The sequence below is a fragment of the Haplochromis burtoni genome, unplaced genomic scaffold, assembly GCF_018398535.1.
Source record: "Haplochromis burtoni strain Fernald_Lab_line unplaced genomic scaffold, NCSU_Asbu1 Contig_31, whole genome shotgun sequence".
Taxonomy (NCBI): Eukaryota; Metazoa; Chordata; class Actinopteri; order Cichliformes; family Cichlidae; genus Haplochromis; species Haplochromis burtoni.
The window spans coordinates 2,253,693-2,268,124 of record NW_024582392.1 but is presented as its reverse complement, the minus strand read 5'-3'; the positions used below and the strand labels follow the sequence as shown (position 1 = coordinate 2,268,124).

At 41.2% G+C, this 14,432-nt stretch overlaps 1 protein-coding gene and 1 long non-coding RNA gene across 15 annotated transcripts in view; one reads left to right on the top strand and one right to left on the bottom strand.

Annotated features, from left to right (window-relative positions):
• The window catches only part of hspg2 (heparan sulfate proteoglycan 2), a 94,974-nt gene that overhangs the window by 71,486 nt on the left and 9,056 nt on the right, over positions 1–14,432 (bottom strand). The window lies entirely within an intron of this gene.
• Positions 1,906–3,440, top strand: LOC102290671. Its single transcript, XR_315563.2, has 3 exons — positions 1,906–2,916; positions 2,998–3,227; positions 3,314–3,440. It is a non-coding gene; the product is annotated as an uncharacterized LOC102290671 (long non-coding RNA).

The following is a 14,432-nucleotide window of genomic DNA, read 5'->3' as shown; positions in this document are numbered from 1 at the left end:
ATTTGGAGAATGATGCTGCAGGGTGCAATGCAATAAGAAGCATTGCATTGCATTGCAATGGAAAAGATACAATTCAAAATTGGGTAGAGGTGTTTGTTTTTTGTTTTGTTTTTTTAGCTTGAATGAGTCATAGATTAGCATTAAGTGGCTAAATAAAAATCATCTGAAAATGGATTGGTACAAAGACTGGACTAAAAATGAAAATGAAAAAAAAAGGAAAAACCTTCAGAAAACCTAGATAACTATTGCTCAAGACCAGTTAAGGCAGAGCTTCCCAAAAGTGGTGGGGGGGGGGTCCGAGTGAGTAAATTTTAACAGTGATGTTAGCACAAGCAGCATAATATGTAAGAAAAATTATTAATCTGTTGCCTCTGCAGCAGTCTGTTGCTTTTATCTAATGTCCTTCCCTTTATAGGAGGGCCAAACATTCCATGTGGCAAGCAACTATGGCCTCGGGCTAGCATTTGCCACACAGCCTCACACACACGCCTTTCCCTTTAAACCAACCCTCACTGTTTAGGGAGGCATGTCAGAATAAGCATCCAGCCTGTATAGACTTGTGTACATGGTGCAGCTAAACAGGATGAGAAAGGATAGCTGCACTGTAGGCAACTGGAAAAGGTGATGAGCTTTTCCTTTGTTGTTCCCATGGAATTAAAATGGAGGAGTCATCACTGAATACATGGTTACAAATATTCCTTACTTTTACACCTTTCATACCTGTTATTTTGGTCTGCTCAAGTGCTTTAAATGTGACTGATGCTAACTGATTCCGCTACATCGTTAGATGTTCAACATGGGTTAAAATGTTTTTCTTTTTGTGTGAATCTGAATTGGTTCAAAACAATATCACTCGCAAATTGGATAACATACTGTATTTCAGGCTAAAAGGTCAGCCTGGCGACACCATGACCAGACATGGAGCAGAGATTGCAAACCAGCCATGAAACAAGATACCCCAGCCTAATGCTAAATGAAATCCTATCTCTAATGGTCTTTTTGTCAGCCTCAGTGACAGCAAAACGACAAGACTTGGAGCCTTGCTACTTTTACTCTTTATTTATGTTGTATTGTTGAGAGTTTAGAAGAAACATACTCATAAGACTTTATATTAAATCATCAAAAAACTGCATAAACACTGATTTTCTCAAATTTTCTTAGGTAGATGTAAGTGATTTCAAAACCTATATTGCATTCCCAATGTGGCTTGGATAATATAGCATGACCACATTCCCCCCAAATAATCCTAGGCGTGAAAACTTAACTGACACCTAAAGAAACACAGTAATTTCAATGATCACCCCAGCAGGATGCTGCATTAACAGACCACCTAGAATGACAGCCACTCCTTTTTTCAATGGTCAGTCCTGAGTAACTCCAACATTAATGAACAAAAGCTCAGCAATCCCCCCCCCCTGCATTGGTATGGTGCAGGTATAAAGGAATGCATGCATACACTGCCTAACAGTTATCAGCCCATTCATTTTGCCAGGAATTAAACTAATCTGTTTTAATAGGCCAGTGCGGTAAGCGAGAAAGCTGACTTTACTGGATTGGAGGTTTAGCTCCTGGTGTGCTTATTGTGAGAAAAATGTGCCAATGAATGTTTATATGCTCATGGGCAGAACACAAGCAGTAGTAGAATACTTAAAAAGGCAAATACAAAAACACCATCAAGTCCTTGCCCACCTGAGCTGCATGTCACAACATAAACACTGCAGCAGTGCATGGTCTGAAAATAGTGCATGTGTTTCCGGTAACATTTCTGAGAGTGTCCTACAGGGAGGAGGGGAAAAAGGGGCCAGTTCCCCCAGACGACAGCTGACAGGCGAGGTGTTGAGACCTGTAGCAGCTCAGAGGGGAAGAGCTTGGCTAGCCCTGGCCTGTTTATTTATAACAGAAAGAGCCCCTTTGAAAGCACTGCTGTGTCACTTAAGAAGTCTGCTTTTCTTCCCACTGGGGAACTAGGAGAGATCAGAGATCTGAGTTGCCTGAACATCTAGATGACTCTAAAACACAGCAAAAGCTCAGGACAAATATCAAACTGAGCCTCAGTAGATATCCTTGCACAGTATTTACCTTACAATGTAGCCGATAGTTTTCAGAACAGCCATTCCACTATTATTGAAGTAAAGGAGCTAATCTAAGGGAAGGTAAGTGAAGAAAGCAATGCTGTGATATCGCAGGATGAAACAAAAATCTCAGCAGCACTGGACATAATGTGCCACTAACTGCAAACATTTCTGTCACTAACTTTCTCTGCCAATTTACTCTTTGACAGCTTTAAAGGTAATAAAAATAAGAATTACAGGCATATTTCAATCGACTGCAACACTCTGGAGGACGGCGAAGAAGACTTGGACAGTTTGCAGTATTTTATTGATGAGTGTTTAGCAAACATTCAACACTCCACTAGTTAGTTTAAACATGACCACCCTGAGGTTTGTCTCATGGAATGTATGTGGAATCGGTTCCAGGGAAAAGAGGCTTAAAATTACTAACCGATTAAATGACTTACAGGCAGACATTGTCTTTCTACAGGAGACTCACATGTCCAAAACATCTTGTACACACACTCACTTCTCCACAGTTCCCTCACACGTTCTCAGCCTGTTACAACTCAAAACAAAGAGGCGTAGCCAAATTAATTAGCAGAAAAATAAACTTCACTGTTAGCAACACTATTACAGATCTAGAAGGCAAAGTTTACAAAACTTAATTTATGTATTCAAAATATGGATCTGTCATATGCTGTGGGAGTGTCTGGTCGGGTGTGGTCCAGGTTCCTGTTGTCCGTCCCCTGGGGTGGAGTTGGCCAGCTCATCACCTGCTTCCAATTTCCGGGGCTCCATCTAGAGGGTTTTTAAGCCAGCACTGCCTGCTACTCCTCGCCAGTTCGTCCTGCTACCACCCGTGGTAAACTTGGCCTCCTCTATGCTCAGACTCTGTGTGCCTGGATCGTGGGTTAATGTGTCCTCCGTCTCCTGTATTCTCCAGATTCATCACCCGTCGTACTCACCAGCAGTGCTGGTTCTGTTTCCGTCCCGTTCTCCCGTCTGCCCAGAACCCGAGGACCACACACTCATCTTCTCCTCAGCCTGCCCTCCAGCCCGTACTTCAACCTCCCTGGACACCTTGGAACCTGGACCAGCCTCCCCACACTCTCAACCATCCCTGGAACGCCCCCCACGGCAACCCCTTCCCCGCCTAATAGCCGGTGTTTTCAAGTAAGCCCAAGACTCTCCACTAGTACCACTCACCTCTGTCCTTTAATTGTTTCCCATTCAGTAAAACCCTTCTCCTGTGTTTGCAGAAGTTCCCGCCCATGTTCTCCCTGTGTTCTACGTCCGTTTCTCCGCCCTCGGGCCTCCCTCAGTTCCTGCGAATTATTTCTGTTAGACCCAGTCTTGTTCCTTTTCCTTTCAATAAATTGTACATAGTTCGAGCAATTGAGTCTGCTCTTGAGTCCACTGCATCCTTGTTTGTGACAGGATCTGTGTATCGCTATGGTCCAGAATCAGCAATGGCGAATTCCTTGGATGTCTGAAACTGAAGTCCATCATACAGGAACTATTCAATCCCAGTCAACTGAATCTACAAACGCCAACTTGAGTAACAAAATTTTAAATATCTGTACCCCAAATGGTTATCAAAAATGTGTAAGATATTGTTTAAAACTGACGAATTACTTTCCATCCTAACTGTGAAGTGGGAACGAGATCTTTTCATTGGTCTACATCAAAACTTCTGGACACAAATAGGCTTAAACACCTTCAAAATGACTAAAAGCCCCAACTTAGAACTTATACAATACAAAATTCTCTACAGAACACACCATACAGGACAAAGGCTGTTCCAAATGGGCCTTACATACTAATATGCACCTATTGCAAAGACAACTCTGCTGAGAACTATATGTACTCTATGGTCCTGCAGGCCTGTCCAGAGATTTTGGCAGAGGATATGCGAAGAGCTATCCGCACGGTTTAGTTGCAGTATCCCAACCTCACCCAAGCTGTGCATCTTAGGTGACATATGGAAGCAAATGCATCACATATACTCCTTACTTCCTTATCCATCGCCAAGAAAACTATTCTCATGAACTGGAAATCAAAAAACAGCTTATGTATCAGTCAATATAGAAATGTACTTCTTGATCACATTAGTTTTTAGAGAATGTCTGCCTCTTCAAAATACCAACTGGATGAATTTGTCCCTCACTGGTCCCCACTTATCAATTCCATTACTTAGTGGATGACTGTAGTCTCTTTTCCCTGTTTGCCTTGCAGATGGATAAGTGTGGTCTCTGGGACTACAGGTGTCTGGTGGCCTTCTAGGGACTGGAGAGCTGAGGTTGTGGTTTTGGAGTGTATGTGTGTCTACCTCGGTTAGTGGCAGGTGTTGTCTAACGATCTTGGGATGTGGGGCCTGGGGTGCTTGTGGTGGCGGGTGCTGGCCCTGCATGGCAATGCTGGGGTTTGGGTGGTTTTTGGGTGCCTGGGACACTGTTCTAGACAAATATCAGGGTGGCTGGCCTCTAGTGGGGTCGACTGACTGTTGCCTCTGGTCCTCTGGGACTCTCACTCTTTGGCCCTCCTTCTCTTGCTGGGATGGGCGTTTGGTTGTCGTCAAGATGAGGGGCATTATAGTGGCTTCCCACCCTCATAGATTTGTGACAAAGACACAGGCATTTTAACACTCTCTGTTTCTCTCTCTTACTCACACTAGAAAAAGATTGTTGATTTATGTATCTGTGTATTTTCTAATTTGTGTGTGGGTGAATGCCTGTACAAATGCCTGTACAAAATCCCCCAGAAATCCAGTGAAAGGTTTTTAAGATATTTTAATTTAGAGGAAAGCATTGGCATTACTAAGCCAAGAACCAAGGTGCTAACATGACTTATAAGATGTCTTTTTTAAACATAGATTATAATTAGTTGATTTAAAGGTTTGCTTTCTAGCTAAGCTTTAGAAAGGAAGTGCCTACACCTGTTTGATGGCTCTGAAATTAAGCACTGGCTTCCCTACGCTGAATGCAGTAGAGTTGCCCTCCTCGCTTCCTCTCTTGCTCATTCTCACCTCAGGACCAACTAATCTGACACCACCTGTTGACTTGGCCACACTTACAATGTCCCACATAATCACAGGCCAAAGCTAGATCAGTCTGTCAGCTTGCCCAGTACACTTTTCTCCACAACACTGTGGTACACTACATTGTACCGTGTAGGAAAGGCACTTCATGCAACCATTTCTACAACTGAAATTTAATCTTTAGAGCTGCAACACATCCACAGCTTCTCAGTGAGGTGCAGAAAGTAAACATCTGCATCTTGACAATAACAGAGTCTTGAATTTGTAGAATAGGCTTTTGCCAGGAAGGGAATGACCTCCAGGTGTCCGGGCCTTAGGAAATAGTTTCATGTCAGTAAAGCCACTTTCCACCAGTTCCCAAGGTCATGCTCTTTGGCAATCTCATAATTAACTGGGATTTGCAGGGAACCATTGTGAAGTTTCTGGAATGAAAGACAGTTGCAACATGTTAAGCATCTCATACTGTGAGTTTTGAACAGTCCTTGTTCAGAGACCCAAGATACACTTTGAGCTCAGAACATCACAATAAAACCTGTCTTTGTTGGACACCATCTGCACATCAAAGTCCCGTTCCTATTCTTTTTTTCCCCCCACAACAGTACTAACAGTACAGTTCTGTTAGCTTTGCCAAGGCCTATATTAGGTCTACTGAAGTGATGGGCTGTGAGAACAAAATATTCTTCCACAGCTGTTTATGCCATTAATATAAACATAATAGGGCTGAAGCATGAAAGAGAGCTGTGCTCCCCTCCAGATGTTCTGTGCTGCAGAGCAAACAAGACACTGCTGTCTGATGTTGACAAAAATCATCAAAGGGTGCAAAGAGAGGAGAAATTCAGAGGTTAACCTTGCCTTTCAAGAGCCCGCCCCTCCATTCTAACTTGGAAATTACCTGGCAGCTGTTTTGGCAAACCTTCGCTCCACGGAAAGACCAAAAGTGGGAGTAGACAAGGAGCATGGTAGGAAAAATCTGATCTGGCCTTACTTGCCGAACAGCGCAAAATATCCATGAGCAATAAGAAAAGGTTAGCTTTCATCACAGCCCACACAACAAGCACAAAAGGGGTTCTCTAGTTGTTAAAATTATTATAAAATAAATATTGATGGGAGTATCATGGTCTTGGTACCTGCAGCCAGCAATTAAGAAGAAATTTGAAACATATTAACACTATGAACCATTAGTAATGGGCAATTTGCAATCGAGATCATCTGACACTTCGGCGACAGATGAACTCATCTTTGTCTTCAGGCATAAACATTATTCACTGTTACCGTAGTTACATTTTTTCTAATATTGCTTGGGGAGTACTCCTGCTGTCTGATTATGCATGAAATCCCTACTTCATTTGGTGTGCATGATGGGTGAGATGAAAGGTTTAATGTCTATATCAACATGCACTTGTGTGAAAACAGTGAAAAAGAAGACTTTACTAAATGTAAAGACCTGCTGTAAAATTAGAGGGATATTTAAGTAAAGGTGGCCCAACTGTGCCTAAGTTAAGGCTAAACTCTGTAGCAGATTAATTAATTAACTTTATTCACATGAAAAAAAAACCTGTGACTGAACATTAACTCAGGTAGACAGTCATCACAAATACCTCTACTATGAATCCTCTCAGCCATTTGCATAAAGTATGTTTTGATAGAACGGTGCTATCAACCAGTACCACGGCACCAAAGTCATTTATGTTGTTGTCATTTCTGTTCCAAATGTCAGCATATTTTCCAAGTCATCTGCTCTTGTTTGTTTGGATCTGGTTCAAAACACCAGTGTGAAGAGCACCCAGCTCTCATCCATTGGGAGATGTGGTAAAGGTTAAAAATTCAGTTTCACTAGTTTTTGAAAGAGCAGCTGCTCATGACTAACATCAACCTGACAAAAAAAACATCAGTTTGTTAATGCAGCTAGTAATTCTCAAAGCTGGAAGTGTGTGGCTTCATATATCAATGAACTATGTCAGCAAGAGTGAATGAAAAACGATGAGGTAGGTGTTTAAATCTATGTCAAGGATCATCACTGAGTGAATTCCCATGAGCTTAGACGGGAGGTCTAGGCGGAGAACAGAAGTGGAATTCCGGGGGGGATAAAAATACCTCAGGAGCTGCGTAGCTGCAGGTGTTATTACACCCCCCTCCAAAGGCCCTGCAGGGCCTCTAAAGAACAGGGTCTAAGGGGCATCTTCAGATCGCTGAGCTGTTTCTTGTTGTTTCCATTACTTTCATTAATGTTTTAGATGTTAATTGCATAAAAAAATAATGATTAGAAGTGGAAAAAATTGCTAGTCACTGCATATTATGCAGAGCTAGCTATTACAGAAGTGTTCAGGATATTTAAGTTGTGCTTACTTTCCTGACTTTTTTTTTGGCCAGCAACTTTAAAGAAGCTTTTGTGTAAAACTCTTGCTTATGTAAAACTCTACACATGCAGTTTCCAGATCAATCATCAGAGAGGTTGGGTACTACAGTAGGCAGTCTGCTGCAGCAGTTGGCAAGCCCCTTACGCTCCCATCTGAGGTTAAACCTGGAAAGCAACCAATAAACACAGAAGAAAGGCATGTTTGAGAGAATCCTGTGAGAGGTAGAAGGCACAGCCAACTATTGCTCAGCATAGTGCACACCCACATCTGCATGAAAATTAACTGAAGATGTCTTTAAATTGGTAAACTTCTGACAGTGATTCAGTTAGAAGGCAAGAGACAGCAGCTCTGGTCCACTTTCCTTTTTTTCTCTGCATAGAACAAAGTGATTTAGTTTTTTTTTGTTTGTTTTGACAGTGTGCAAAATGACCAAAAATAGGCATGAATGCTTTAAGGCAAATCCACCCACAGCTTGCCTAGCAGAGATGTGGCCCTTAAGCTTCAGTCTAACAAGGGACTTTCCCACAGGTTGTCTTCTTTGTCTGATGAAGGAAGTCATTTATTTCCCACAACCCAAGGACAGAGGCAAATCTTAATCTTCACTTCTTTAACCACAGCCTAAAGCAGAGAAATGTGAACATTCCTAAAGCCAGTTATTCCAAATGGCCTGAGAAAGGGAATCAGCTACCCACTACCCACAGCATAAAATGCCTTCAGGCCGACTGGCCTTCACTATTTTCAATCACAGTTTTATTCTCTGGATTCAAATTCTCTCTGTCACTCCTTGACAAAGGATCAAGGGGCAGGGCACTTGCCAAAAAAACCAGCTTTTTCTCCTGAAGGATGGTTCAAGAAGAAGAATCAGGGGAATCCCAGAGACTCCTTAGATTTGTCCAGGTGTAAAGAGCTTCTGTTTTGGCCAGAAAGAAAGATCCAACCATATACATAGGATTAGTTTACTTGGCTTGCTCGGGTTAAACACTTGTGATGGTCTTATGTCTCCTTTTTGTAGTATTTTATTATCTTTTTGAAGTCTTCTAGATCTTTAAAAGCCCATAAACATGTTTTCTAATTCTATTCTGATTTGAGAGTTCCCGTGTTAATGGTGTGAATTAACTAAGTAAAAAGATACTGGCTCAAACTAACTAAAAGTTGAGCACTTGCAAAAGAAGTTCCTTATAGTGTTTCAGTGCTTTAGCAACAAGTATGGAAATCCATGCCAGCTCAAACCTTAGTAAGTCTCAGTGCAGACTTTGGCTAAGCAAACAGAGAGTGCAGGATGAAGATATGGTTATGAATGAAGGCTGGGGAAAAGCTGTTGGACAGGAGATAAACAGTAGTCCATTCATTACTTTTGTCCAAGGTCAACAAGGGCCTCAACTAGAGCCTCTTGAGATCTTGTTGAGTTTTCTTGCAACATTTGCATTCACAAAAACAAAAGTTATGCATATTCTTCATTTTATCCATTGCTTTTATGGTTTTACATTGGTGGCGATGGCAATATAAAGTAATTATTACTGTATTCTGTTATTGCCTTTAATGTTTTTTCTCAGACTACCTATCCTATTTAACCTCAGGTAAAACCTTTCAGCATGAGTCATGCTTAAAAGCTGTGACACTCTGTATTTTGTTACTGACTGTATCAGCAATGAAAGATTCAGTATATTAATGCACCTAGACTGGGAATGTTCCTGTCTAGACTCTTTCCCTGGAGTGATAAGTCACCCGTCCATCACGCAAAAACGAAAAAGCAGGTACTGATGTGGGTTGAGCTGTCATGATACACAAACTGATAAATACAAGTAAATGAGTCCCTCTGAAACACAAACAAATTAATAAAATTAGTCACTAAATGTCAGAATCTCAAACACATCTGCCAAACCAAATGCACAGAGATCAGAAAAAAGTAAACAAGTAAAAACATATAATTGTAAAGATACTGAGTGTGATAAAGTCTTACTGCTATCCCATTTTCCCTGATGAACTTAGAGGAAGGAATTCCCCCAGAAAGAACCACGCCTGCTGGATCTTACGCTTAGAGATCCAGATAAAATCCCTGAGCTAAATTAAACACTTCCTTTACTTCACCTACCCTTCCTCCACAAGATAGATCCAAAAATAAAGTGCCTGCGTGTTCGCAGCAGGACAATATCTAAATACAGCAGTAACTACAGTGTAAACAGACAAAAACAGCAACAGCAAGTTCGTACTGTGTGCTGGAAAATTTAGCACGTCACTTTCACCGGGAACAGCAAATATCCCCATAGTATAGAAACATAAACAGTCTGTGTGTTCAGTTTAAACAGTGATGTTAAGGTAAAACCCACAGATCACCAATATCACCAATGGTGGTTGCTAAAAAATGTAACATTAGGCAATATCGGTTTTAATACCACTGCACTGACCAGTCGTTCACTTACGGTGATATCGCAAATCAGTGCAAATTTTACGCTGATGTTAGCTCTAAGTTATATTTGTATCTTTTTTACTCTTTCACTCAGAACAAATTACATTAGTCAGCAAAACAGCAAAAAACTTAGTCAGCTATGAAGACAGACTATTCATTGCATATTGCTAATTTGCAACATGTAATGTTGAGTAATAATGAGTAATAATTTTATTTTTGATTCACTAAGTCAGGGGTGTCGAACTCCAGGTCTCGAGGGCCGGTGTCCTGCAGGTTTTAGATCTCACCCTGGTAATTAATCAAATGATTAATTATTTTACCAGGCCTCTGGAGAACTTCAAGCGGAGATGTTGCGGAGATAATTTAACCATTTAAATCAGCTGGACACGTCTAAAACCTCCTCGACACCGACCTTCGAGGCCTGAAGTTCGACAAATGTGCACTAAGTGGAGCAACAAACAAGCAGCAAACGCATGTTTCTACATTAGTGACAAAATATTAAGTAATATTTTTGTGCTCTTCATGTATTATTAACTAGGACTAAAATATAACATCACCCCGCTTTCCCACAACAACTCATTGTTCACTGTGCATGGAGGAATATATCAAATGGGCTAGAATCCTAATGATGGCCATGTCGATTCATCTACCTTTCACAACACCTGTACCTGTTTGTGATTTTTCTCCATCTCAGAGCGTGATGTTTTAAATCAGTGCTGCAGAAGGTTTACATATATATCAAAGACTTAAAGGTGTTTTTGGCCATCTTCCAACCAGACAACAACCCTGAAGGCCAACATGTGACAACTGTAAACAAAGTCTGGGAGTACTTTTTAATGGTTGATGGATGAATTTCACCAGTCCTCATAATTCAACAACAGGCCCTTATTTGACTGCATGCTCACACCTACAAAGACATCTGTTTGCCAGGACTTGAAGCAATAATACAAGAAAGCAGAAGGTCTAACCTGCCCATTCATTGGAAGCAGATGTGAGGGATCTATTTCCTACTATAATAAAAGGTAATTATAGGCAAGGGGCCCTGTGTGTTCTTATGAAAACACAGGGAGCAGTGGTGGTTAATCAGCAAAGTGAACCCATCAGGTATATGAGAGAAGCCAGTGAACTGCAGCCTGTTCTGTATGTGACTCATCACTGTCATAATGGACAGGTCAGCACAAGCCAGCTGACCTTTCAAGGAGAAAAAAAGAGCAGAATAAGGATCATTTAAGACCCAGCTTTCACCGGGGTGATTACATCACTCCCTGTGACCTTTGTGACAGTTTACAATAAAGCTATACTTCTTCATAAAACGAGCAACAACACAATCTTTGCATGAATAAGAATCTAATAATACAAATATTTCTTTTGCTTGCATTTTTAGTCACATCACTCTATCATCTGCTTAATTCCTACCCAGGAGGCAGAACAACAGCAAGATGGGCAATAACCGACAATGCCTGCTATCCTTGAGAAAATAACAAAAAGTATATAATCATATTTATAATAAATTTGTTGCTCCTTATAGTTGAGACATGAAGTCTTTTTTTTTTTTTGCACAAATGCACGAGTTCACAACTCTTTCATCTATAAGTACCTGTGCGCCTTTATTAGATTATTACAGAATTCATGAATTATTAACCTAAGTGGCATGTTGTCGGTGTTCTGGTGGGATGAGAAAAACTCATTAATCACTAAGTTTAACTTCTTAATTCTTCTTTTGGAGAAAAGTCAACTTTTGAGGCTTTTTTATAGATGTAACTGATGAAAAGGAAAAGGGTGGAGTGCCCAATCCGGGTCAGGGACGAGTTCTTGCCCCAAGTGGAAGAGTTTAAATCTTGTTCACGAGTGACGGGAGAAGGGAGCGGGAGATCGACAGACGGATTGGTGCTGCGGCTGCAGTGATGTCTGGATTGGTGAAGAGAGAGCTAAGTGTAAAAGCGAAATTCTCAATTTAGCAGTCGATCTATGTCCCTACCCTCACCTATGGTCACGAGCTGTGGGTAGTGACCGAAAGAACTCCCTTAGAGATAGGGTGAGAAATTCGGCCATCTGAGAGGGGCTCAGAGTAGAGCCAGAGGTGGTTCGAGCATCTGTCAAGGATGCCTCGTGGCACATCCTGGGTGAGGTGTTCCGGGGATGTCCCACTGGGAGTAGGGCCCCAGGGCAGACCCAGGACACGCTGGATAGATTATATCGCTCGGTTGGCCTGGGAACGCCTTGGTGTCCCCCGTGGGCTGCTGTCCCCACGACCCGGCCCCGGATAAGTGGAAGAAGATGGATGGTAATTGATGATTCCTGATTCCTGATTCCTGATACTGCAATTAAAAGTATTCACAAAGATCAAAATACCAACCCAGATGGATGTCACTTGCGTCTAAAAAGACTTTGGATGTAAATGACTATTTTTTCTGGTCCTTTTTAAAATGTCCTAGAGACTGAGCATGGCTAATGCCTGATATTACATTTTTGAGTGGTAAAACCTATGATTTATGCAGCGCATTTAAAGTGCCGAGCAGGTTTAAACATTAGTACCAACGCTTTGTGCTAACAAAAGTAGTGTGCAATGAAATATACAACTTTTTTGTTTCTTTTCATTTTTTGTAACGTTACTGGATCATTGACCTGACAGTCAGACAGCAGAGTTCTACATCAGGACTTTTTTAATGGTTAAATGACAATTGTTATGTAGATTTAATCTATAGATCATTTGGGTATGAGATATTACAAGAATATTACAATGGATGCAACAACAATGCTGAGCCACTGCACCCAGAGGGCATTAGGCACCTAATCCTCGCCTGCCTGGTCAGTTCATTCCAGTAAACAAATAGGAACGAAATAACAACTCCACTCTCGTTCTACTGTTATCACTCTCAAATTTTGTTTTCCATTATCCCTGCACTGGGAAAGCACAGTTGAATCAACAGACTGAGGTTAGCCATGTGCCCGCAGGCAAGATTGACGTCTGTGCCAGAAAATCTGACTGCAGTCTGGTGTTTGGGCCAAATCTTATTCCCTGTGTGCCCCCATCTCCACCCCTTCTACCCATGACAGGGTCATAACAGAGCCTCAGCAGGTGAAGCCTGGTGGGAAAGACAGAGGCTCTTCATCATGACACAGTTTAAAGAACCTCCTCAATGTGTTCACAGTCCACATAAATCACTCAAGCCCTTAGTTCAGGGGAAGAACCATTTAATTACCCCCCTTAAAGGAATAATTGCCTGACTTGGCTTGAGATGCTGCCTGCATGACGAAGAACAAAAAAGTGAGGCCTTTACCATATCTGATGTTTATAGAAAGAACATCAAGGGCAACCGAGATTTTTAATTTAGATTAAAAAATCCAATACGTTTACCTCTTGGGTTCATGAAAAGAGATCAAGAAAAATATCTAAAATTGACCTATAAGTGTAAAATCAAATTATGTGCACAGATTTTTTTTTTTAAGTGACACTCAACAGCTGCCCTTCCTGCAACTCAGTCTTTATTGGTGTGGTATTGCAAAGGCACAGTCGGTGGTCACCAGCTACTTGCTGGTCTTAACTGAACATGGGCTGACTCATTCATCCACTATGTCAGAAATTAACAGTGCGCTGGGTTTTTAAATGTGTTTTTTTCTGCATATCCTCTGACTATGCCATCTCTGACTGAGAGGCTGTAACAGTCCAGAGTAAATAAACAAACTTTTTAAGCTGACTATTTATTTAGATGAGCTCTCCTTCCACAGACTCAACAGATGGTTTGGTGGAGAGAAGATTATATACAACCACTTTGGCTTAAAACCACAAACATTTCCTTGCCCTACCAACTGTGTTACAAGGCCAACCTCCAGTTTGAATAGGCCTGCCAGGTACACACTGTCGAGCCTCAGGGCACATGATAGATGCTTAGCTACTTTAGTCAGCATGGTTGTTAAGCAGACTTTCTCATATTTGGGCGTGTGTGTGTCGGGGAGGGGGGGGGGTGTTAGTTGGCAATACACCACAAGAAAAAAGATAAAATCTAAAAGGTTTTTCTCAGCTTCTTTTAGAGGGTGATCTGGAACAACTTCAAGAGAAATGTACTTCAAAATAATTAGAGGGCTCAGTGGTGATAGCTTCCAGCAAGAAGCTGTGATTTTAATCTAGTGAAACTCTCCGCCACCTAAAGGTCTGACATTATTTGCTATCAATACTATGATTTTCACTGCTACATGTATTTACATACAGATGAGTGTATAATGTAAGGCTATTACACTAATGATCATGTCTCATCATGTTAACATCGCTTGCTGGAACTGGGACCATTTGTTTATTTATTATCAGTTCAGCCACATGTCTGGTTAATTGTCCTGTTACCTACAATAGCTACCAAGTGTTAAATTCCTTTATATAGCTTTTGGCCACTTGGGGATATGCTCATTGGCAGTGGTTTCACAGTCAGATCTCTCATCACATCTGGATTTACAAACCAAGATGGTGACAATGAAAATGCACATCTCGGGGATTAAAACAGGTCTTCAAAAACCTTAACCGATTCTATTAAATGCATTAAAGTTTTCATTCTTACAGTACTTTTGATATTCATTATTATTAT